This window comes from Hypanus sabinus, assembly GCF_030144855.1.
Source record: "Hypanus sabinus isolate sHypSab1 chromosome X1 unlocalized genomic scaffold, sHypSab1.hap1 SUPER_X1_unloc_3, whole genome shotgun sequence".
In the NCBI taxonomy this organism is placed as follows: domain Eukaryota; kingdom Metazoa; phylum Chordata; class Chondrichthyes; order Myliobatiformes; family Dasyatidae; genus Hypanus; species Hypanus sabinus.
In genome coordinates, this window is record NW_026778972.1 from 1013585 (window position 1) to 1023427 (window position 9843).

Below are 9843 nucleotides of genomic sequence, written 5' to 3' on the forward strand. Positions count from 1 at the left end.
CGTCTGGCAAACGGCATCGCAGCATTAAAACCAGGACCAACGGGGTACGGGACAGCTTCTTTCTACAAGCTATTAGACGTTTAAATTCACGTGTCTGTACATCGCGACGAGGTCATAACGCAAAGATTGTTAATCCTTCACGTTGTGGGACGGATGTAAGACTTAAATAAGTTCAGATTCAAATGTGATGTAAGTGATTTTGGTCATGACAGTGATGGCTGGTGCCAGATGGGGTGGTTTGAGTATCTCAGAAACTGCTGATCTCCTGGGATTTTCACGCACCACAGTCTCTAGAGTTTACGGGGAACAGTGAGAAAACGGGAAAATAAACATCCAGTGAGCAGCAGTTCTGTGTGGGTGAAAACGCCTCGTTAATGAGCGAGTTCAGAGGAGAACGGCCAGACTGGTTCAAGCTGACGGTAACTCAGATAACCACACGTGACAACAACGGCAGACAGAAGAGCGTCTCTGAACGCCCGACACGTGGAACCTGGAAATGGACGGGCTACAGAAGCAGAAGATCACGGACATACATTCAGCGTCTACTTTATCAGGTACACAAACTCTCGCCTGCCCCTCTGACCCAAGGATGTTACCGTAATTCCCACGCTATCGGCTGATGCATGTCTCGGGGAAAATCCGTCCACCCGCCAAACTGTGTCTCCCGTTTGCACGGATGCTGTGTAATGCACACTGGTACAAACTCGCACTCACAACATCAGACAGCACACCATGTACGTTTACAGAATACACTTTGTAAATCTTACTAGAACTAGGTAATTACAGGCTGTCCCCGGGTTACGTACGAGTTCCGTTCCTGAGTTCGTCTTTAAGTTGGATTTGTACGAGTCGGAACAAGTACATCCGGTATTATTTAGCGTCAGTTCGTCAAGCGTTTGTCTTCGTATGTAGTATATATTTTACCTTTATATGCATATAAAACACTTAAGAAACGTATGTATTCCAATAATTAAACCACTGCGTTGCTTAGTAATAATTGTAGCTTTCATTGGGGCAGGGCGTTTCACATGCTCCATTATTATTTATCCATTATCCTTTAAAATTGTTCCGATCGTTGACCGACTGTAGCCTAATGCTTTTCCAATGACCAATGGCGTCTTTCCAAACGCTTTATTATTTCCACTTTATTTTCAATTGCGATCGCTTCCCGTCAATGGAACAGAAACACTGTGGGCGGCGGGTCCCGAGCTCCGCTGGGTCCTAAGGACCACCGTACTGAGACAGACTAAATGGGACAAGTGGGGGCTGTGCTGGGTTTGGGTATTTGATCCTCCACAATATTCTGCGTGGGTATTTAAACTGTAGGTGGCAGTGATTTTTTTACGAGTTCGAGTTGCGAGCTCGACGTCAACCCGGCACGGATGGTACGGGAGTCACTGGATTGACATCAACCCGGCACGGGAGCGGTCTGTCACTGGATCGAACTTGCTGATCTCACTGCACCACCAGCCAAACGGAACAGGGGGTGGGGTCGGGGTGAATCTTACTAAGAAAAATTTAGGCAAAATTCAAAGTTAAATACTCAACACAGTGTCAACGGCAATGACTTAAAATGGCATTCGGCGTTGTGATCTGACTTAAAAAGGCGGGCGGCGTTCTCCTTCCTCGGTTCGTAAGTACAAATCGTCCGTAAGTCGGACATTTGTAACTCGGGGACGACCTGTAATACCGATCCAATGTATAAAGAAAAGAAAAGGCACCAAAACTTAATAGAGTTCAATCAATTCGTGCACAACCATTGGAGCTTGATTATCGAAGTCTTTGGTCCACTATTTGATCTTCTCCGACCTTCTCGACCCACCGCCTGGGACCAACCTCAGTGGTCGGCCAGAGTGTGTCCAGCACGTCTTCCTTCCTCGGTTCTTCTCCCCAGAAAGATCTGCACCCTCACTCCAGGTTCCCCCACATACAGGTAGAACAACGTTGCTACCATTGGCTAGCTTCTCTGTTATCAGTAATTATAACCCAAACATTCCACCTAAACACAGCATTACTTCATCAGTTACCCACAAAGAAGCCATTTCATTGTCACTCTACAGAGCAGCCATTTTATATGCAGTTAGCGGTTAGCATAAAGTTAATAATCGGAGAGCCCTACCTTGCCATTGAGCCAAACTTCCCAAAGAAATGCAAGAAAGGAGATGCTGGCATTGGAGAGGGTCCAGAGGGGTTTCTCGAGAATGATTCCAGGAACGAAAGGGTTAATGTAGGAGGAGGGTTTGATGGCTCTGGGTTTGTACTCACTGTAGTTTAGGTCAATGGGGAGAGGGCCAAGGCCTATCGAATATAGAGAGGCCTGGATAGAGTGACAGACAGACAGACAGGCATACTTTATTGATCCCGAGGGAAATTGCGTTTTGTTACAGCCACACCAACCAAGAATAGTGAAGAAATATAGCAATATAAAACTACAAATAAGTAAATAATAATAAGTTAATCATGCCAAGTGGAAATAAGTCCAGGACCAGCCTATTGGCTCAGGGTGTCTGACACTCCGAGGGAGTGAGTTGTAAAGTTTGATGGTCACAGGCAGGAATGACTTCCTATGACACTCAGTGTTGCATCTCGGTGGAATGAGTCTCTGGCTGAATGTACTCCTGTGCCTAACTAGTACATTATGGAGTGGATGGGAGTCATTGTCCAAGATGGCATGCAACTTGGACAGCATCCTCTTTTCAGACACCACCGTCAGAGAGTCCAGTTCCACCCCCACAACATCACTGGCCTTACGAATGAGTTTGTTGATCCTGTTGGTGTCCGCTACCCTCAGCCTGCTGCCCCGGCACACAACAGCAAACATGATAGCACTGGCCACCACAGCACTGGTGAGGAGAGGATGAGGGAGTCAAAGTTGGGAGAGCACCGCCTCAGAGTAGAGGGGCTTCCACTGAGAACAGAGACGAGGGGGGATTTTTTTTTCAGCTAGCGGGCGGTGAACCTGCGGAATTCGTTGCCGCAGACGGCTGCAGAGGCCAAATCATCTGGGTCGTTTAAAGTGGAGGTTGATAGGTTTGCATCAGGGTGTCAAAAGTTGTGGGAAGAGAGCAGGAGAATGGGGTCAAGGGAGATAATAAATCATCTCTGATGGAAAGGCAGAGCAGACTGGATGGGCTGAATGGCCTAACTTTGCTCCATGGTCTCATGGTATTACTTGATTTACTAAATGTGATTCTGGAGTAAAGTTAAAACTGTTGCCACCTGGGGAAACTACCCCCCCAGATTAGCCTGTTTTCAGTATGGATTTTGTTCTCGATAAACTTCCGTAACATTAAGTGTTAAAAGCAAACTGCATTTTATTTTAGAAGAGACTAAACTAGGGTGACTTTGCACCTCCGGCCAGTACATGTTGTGTAAATTTCAGCTGTCCAATAAAGTCAGCTTTGTTCTTAGTAAAATTCAGTTTGGCAATGCAGCGTGTTTTACAGATTTTACAAGCCTCTGCTCTTAAAAAATGTGTTTTATTGCACTGTGAAGATTTTGGGGGATTCTCTCCCCCTCTCCCCACCTCCCCTTCTCCTCATCTCTATCACTCAGTATCTCTCCCCCTGTCTCTCTTTCTCTTTCTGTTCATCTGCCTGTCTATCTACCTCTCTACCTTTGTGTCTGTCTCTCTCTCTCTCTCCCTTTCTCTTTCTCTTCTATCTGTATATCTCTCCCTTTCTCTTCTTCTGTTTGTCTGTCTCTCTCTCTTTCTTTCTCTATCTCTCCGTCTTTCTCGTTGTTTTTCTTTCTCTCTCTCTCTCCCTTTCTGTCCGTATCCCTCCCTCTCTCTCACTCACACAGCCACACACACACGCACACGTCAGCAGATGTTGCTAATACGCACAAACGCCCGCGCACAGACTCACACGCAAAACACACGTGAACGCGCAGAAAGAGTCTGAGCTAACAGTAGGTTTCCATCGTCATCTGAAGCGGGATACCACGCTGCTCCAGTGCGGAAGTTCCATGCCGGTGCCGGGAAGCGAACAGGCCACAAGGAGACAGTTGAAGCGACTGAGCCTTGAGCATCTGAATATTCGGTTTCTGTGCGTTTTGGCAACAGCCCCATGGACAAAGCCCAGTGATGGCTCCCAGGCTGAGGCAGCCAGTCTTCCTGCCAAACATTCCCATGGACAGCAGACCCATTCTTTGCTGCCGGAGTCTTCGGGTCTCCTCATAATGTGGCCTTTATGTTTGCTCCATCTCTCCCCAAAATCACCTGGAGAAAACCAGCGGCCAGATTAGATCTCTGCTGTTTGAGGCTCCATATTTAGTCACCGTCGTGGGGCACCCTGATGGGTCCCGGAAAGTTCTGACTGTGTTCCTCACTCAGAGCTCTGGCAGCACCTCTGCGTCCTCCGTCGGTCAGGGTCGGCCATGGACGTTGTGTCCCAGCTGTCTGGATACGCAAGCCTGGTCAGTACGATACGGAGAGCGAGCTGTTGCCCGTGTAGCAGGCTCCCCCTCTCCACGCAACCCAAAGGAACGGCAGAGACCGGTGCAGTTTGGCACCGGGAGTTGCCAGTCAATGTTGAACTCAATGTAGGACTGCCTCAGGTGAGGCAACACTTCACTTGTGAGTCTGTTGAGGTAATCTATTGCATCCGGTGCTCCCGGTGCGGCCTCCTCTACATCGGTGAGACCCGACACAGATTGGGGGACCGCTTCGTCGAGCACCTCCGCTCCGTCAGCCACAACAGACAGGATCTCCCGGTTGCCACCCACTTCAACTCTGCTTCACATTCCCATTCGGGTATGTCCATACGTGGCCTCCTCTACTGCCATGATGAGGCCAAACTCAGGTTGGAGGAGCAACACCTCATATACCGTCTGGGTAGTCTCCAGCCCCTTGGTATGAACATTGAACTCTCCAACTTCCGGTAATTCCCTCCCTCTCCCTTCCACCATCCCAGTTTCACTCTGTCTCCTTTTCTAGCTGCCTATCACCTCTCTCATGATTATGCCATCTTCTACTGTCCATAGTGCTTTCCCCTTAGATTCCTTCTTCACCTCTCCTGCCTATCCCTTCCCTGCTTCCCCTCCCCCACTGCTTGATCTTTCCTCTGATTGGTTTTCCACCCTCCCCCCACCTTCTTTATAGGACCCTGGCCCCTCCTTCTTCAGTCCTGACGAAGGGTCTCGGCCCGAAGCGTTGACTGCTCAATTCCACGGCTGCTGCCCGAACTGCTGAGTTCCTCCAGCTCTTTTGAACATCTGGACTGCCTCAGGGACTCCAGCAGCGGAGTTACCCGCAGGCTTCACACCCGAAACCTCCCCCGTGAGTGGGTGTAGCCACGAGGAAGCAGAGGTTTGAGTTCAGAGTTTTCCTTCTCAGAGATGAGATGCCAGCCACGCCTGACAACCTCCATCTGCCCAAAGTGATAAGGCGCCAGTAGACCATCTTTACCACTCTCCTGCCGGTAGAAACGGATCTGCCCGGCTCAGTAGCTAAACCGCACGTGAAGTCCGGGAGCTGGACTTGGTTGTCAGAGGCTAAATGAGGTGCACACTATTGAATAGGTAGTGGGAGCTCGTCCCCACTACCAAACCGACTAGGACAACCTTAGGAACCGAGCTGCGGATGCTGGAAATGCAGAGTAACACGCAAAAGCAAAGAGCTGGAGGAACTCAGCAGGCCAGCCAGCGTCTATGGAGAGGAATAAACAGTCGACGCTTTGGGCTGAGACCCTTCAGCAGATCATGGCCTGGATGCTGGGGTTCTTTGATGATGGAGACGTGCTCAGTGTGGGAGAGGGCTGTTTCCGTGATGCTGGCCTGCAGCCACGAGCTTCAGTGGACCGTGCCATCCATGGGCATTGGCGTTTCCGTACCTGGCCACCATGCAACCAGTCGGCAAACATCCCCCGACACCCCCACTGTGTATCTGTACAGGCTGGTCGATGCTTTGGAATACATGCCCAATCCGCGCGGGCTTCCCGGAAAGTGGCGGAGCGGCAGTGCCTTCTTTCCCTCAGGGAGAGTGTGTCACGGGGAGGGGGGAGGAAGGGCGGACTCCGTCACGGGGAGGGCGGAGGAAGGGCGGACTCCGTCACGGGGAGGGCGGAGGAAGGGCGGACTCCGTCACGGGGAGGGGGCAGGAAGGGCGGACTCCGTCACGGGGAGGAGGAAGGAAGGGCGGACTCCGTCACGGGGAGGGGGGAGGAAGGGCGGACTCCGTCACGGGGAGGGGGGAGGAAGGGCGGACTCCGTCACGGGGAGGGGGGAGGAAGGGCGGACTCCGTCACAGGGAGGGGGCAGGAAGGGCGGACTCCGTCACGGGGAGGGGGCAGGAAGGGCGGACTCCGTCACGGGGAGGGGGCAGGAAGGGCGGACTCCGTCACGGGGAGGGGGGAGGAAGGGCGGACTCAGTCACGGGGAGGGCGGAGGAAGGGCGGACTCCGTCACGGGGAGGGGGCAGGAAGGGCGGACTCCGTCACGGGGAGGGGGCAGGAAGGGCGGACTCCGTCACGGGGAGGAGGAAGGAAGGGCGGACTCCGTCACGGGGAGGGGGGAGGAAGGGCGGACTCCGTCACGGGGAGGGGGGAGGAAGGGCGGACTCCGTCACAGGGAGGGGGCAGGAAGGGCGGACTCCGTCACGGGGAGGGGGCAGGAAGGGCGGACTCCGTCACGGGGAGGGGGCAGGAAGGGCGGACTCCGTCACAGGGAGGGGGCAGGAAGGGCGGACTCCGTCACGGGGAGGGGGCAGGAAGGGCGGACTCCGTCACGGGGAGGGGGCAGGAAGGGCGGACTCCGTCACGGGGAGGGGGGAGGAAGGGCGGACTCAGTCACGGGGAGGGCGGAGGAAGGGCGGACTCCGTCACGGGGAGGGGGCAGGAAGGGCGGACTCCGTCACGGGGAGGGGGCAGGAAGGGCGGACTCCGTCACGGGGAGGAGGAAGGAAGGGCGGACTCCGTCACGGGGAGGGGGGAGGAAGGGCGGACTCCGTCACGGGGAGGGGGGAGGAAGGGCGGACTCCGTCACGGGGAGGGGGCAGGAAGGGCGGACTCCGTCACGGGGAGGGCGGAGGAAGGGCGGACTCCGTCACGGGGAGGGGGGAGGAAGGGCGGACAGCTCTGGCGACGGCTGAAACCAAGGGTGTAGGCAGGACAGACTGGCACGCAGAGATGGAAACACGAGGGCATCAGGAAGGAGGTACAATGAGTCTCATGAGTGAAAATGAGTCTCTAGGTTGTGGAATCAGTTCAGGGTTGGGCTGAGTGAAGTTATCCAACGCTGGTTCAGGAGGCTGATGGTTGAAGGGTAGTATCTGTTCCTGAACCTGGAGGTGTGGGACCTGTGGCTCCCGTACCTCCTTCCTGATGGTTGAGGGGTAATAACTGTTCCTGAACATGGTGGTGTGGGACCTGAGGCTCCTGTACCTCCTTCCTGAGGGTTGAGGGGTGATAACTGTTCCTGAACCTGGTGGTGTGGGACCTGAGGCTCCTGTATCTCCTTCCTGATGGTTGAAGGGTAATAACTGTTCCTGAACCTGGTGGTGTGGGACCTGAGGCTCCTGTACCTCCTTCCTGAGGGTTGAGGGGTGATAACTGTTCCTGAACCTGGTGGTGTGGGACCTGAGGCTCCTGTATCTCCTTCCTGATGGTTGAAGGGTAATAACTGTTCCTGAACCTGGTGGTGTGGGAACTGAGGCTCCCGTACCTCCTTCCTGATGGTTGAGGGGTAATTACTGTTCCTGAACATGGTGGTGTGGGAACTGAGGCTCCTGTACCTCCTTCCTGATGGTTGAGGGGTAATTACTGTTCCTGAACCTGGTGGTGTGGGAACTGAGGCTCCTGTACCTCCTTCCTGATGGTTGAGGGGTAATTACTGTTCCTGAACCTGGTGGTGTCGGAACTGAGGCTCCTGTACATCATTCCTGATGGTTGAGGGGGTCGTAACTGTTCCTGAACCTGGTGGTGTCGGACCTGAGGCTCCTGTACCTCCTTCCTGATGGTTGAGGGGTAATTACTGTCCCTGAACCTGGTGGTGTGAGTACTGAGGCTCCTGTAACTCCTTCCTGATGGTTGAGTGGTAATTATTGTTCCTGAACCTGGCGGTGTGAGTCCTGAGGCTCCTGTACCTCCTTCTTGATGGTTGAGGGGTAATAACTGTTCCTGACCCTGGTGTTGTGGGAACTGAGGCTCCTGTACCTCCTTCCTGATGGATGAGGGGTAATAACTGTTCCTGACCCTGGTGTTGTGGGACCTGAGGCTCCTGTACCTCCTTCCTGATGGATGTGGGGGTAATAAGTGTTCCTGAACCTGGTGGTGTGGGACCTGAGGCTCCTATACCTCCTTCCTGATGGTGGAGGGGTAATGACTGTTACTGACCCTGGTGTTGTGGGTCCTGAGGCTCCTGTACCTCCTTCCTGATGGTCAAGGGGTAATAAATGTTCCTGAACCTGGTGGTGTGGGTCTTGAGGCTCCTGTACCTCTTCCCTGATGGTTGAGGGGTGATAACTGTTCCTGAACCTGGTGGTCTTGGTCCTGAGGCTCCCATACCTCCTTCCTGATGGTTGAGGGGTAGTAACTGTTCCTGAGCCTGGTGGTGTGGGGCCTGAGGCTCCTGTACCTCCTGTCTGATGGTTGAGGGGTAATATCTGTTCCTGAACCTGGTGGTGTGGGGCCTGAGGCTCCTGTACCTCCTTCCTGATGGTTGAGGGGTAATGACTGTTCCTGACCCTGGTGTTGTGGGACCTGAGGCTCCTGTACCTCCTTCCTGATGGTTAATAACTGACCCTGAACCTGGTGGTGAGGGACCTGTGGCTCCTGTACCTCCTTCCTGATGGATGTGGGGGTAATAACTGTTCCTGAACCTGGTGTTGTGTGACCTGAGGCTCCTGTACCTCCTTCCTGATGGATGTGGGGGTAATAACTGTTCCTGAACCTGGTGTTGTAGGACCTGAGGCTCCTGTACCTCCTTCCTGTTGGTAGAGGGGTAATGACTGTTCCTGACCCTGGTGGTGTGGGTCCTGAGGCTCCTGTACCTCCTTCCTGATGGTTAATAACTGACCCTGAACCTGGTGGTGAGGGACCTGAGGCTCCTGTACCTCCTTCCTGATCGATGTGGGAGTAATAACTGTTCCTGAACCTGGTGTTGTGGGACCTGAGGCTCCAGTACCTCCTTCCTGATGGATGTGGGGGTAATAACTGTTTCTGAACCAGGTGGTGTGGGACCTGAGGCTCCTGTACCTCCTTCCTGATGGTTGATGGATAATAACTGTTCCTGAACCTGGTGGTGTGGGGCCTGAGGCTCCTGCACCTCCTTCCTGATGGTTGAGGGGTAATAACTGTTCCTGAACCAGGTGGTGTGGGACCTGAGGCTCCTGTACCTCCTTCCTGTTGGTAGAGGGGTAATGACTGTTTCTGACCCTGGTGTTGTGGGACCTGTGGCTCCTGTACCTCCTTCCTGATGGTTGAGGGGTAATAACTGTTCCTGAGCCTGGTGGTGTGTGGCCTGAGGCTCCTGTACCTCCTTCTTGATGGTTGAGTGGTAATTATTGTTCCTGAACCTGGTGGTGTGAGTCCTGAGGCTCCTGTACCTCCTTCCTGATGGTTAATAACTGACCCTGAACCTGGTGGTGAGGGACCTGAGGCTCCTGTACCTCCTTTCTGATGGTTGAGGGGTAATATCTGTTCCTGAACTTGGAGGTGTGGGTCATAAGGCTCCTGTACCTCTGTCCTGATGGTTGATGGATAATAACTGTCTCTGAACCTGGTGGTGTGGGGCCTGAGGCTCCTGTACCTCCTTCCTGATGGTTGAGGGGTAATAACTGTTCCTGATCCTGGTGGTCTGGGTCCTGAGGCTCCCGTACCTCCTTCCTGATGGTTGAGGGGTAGT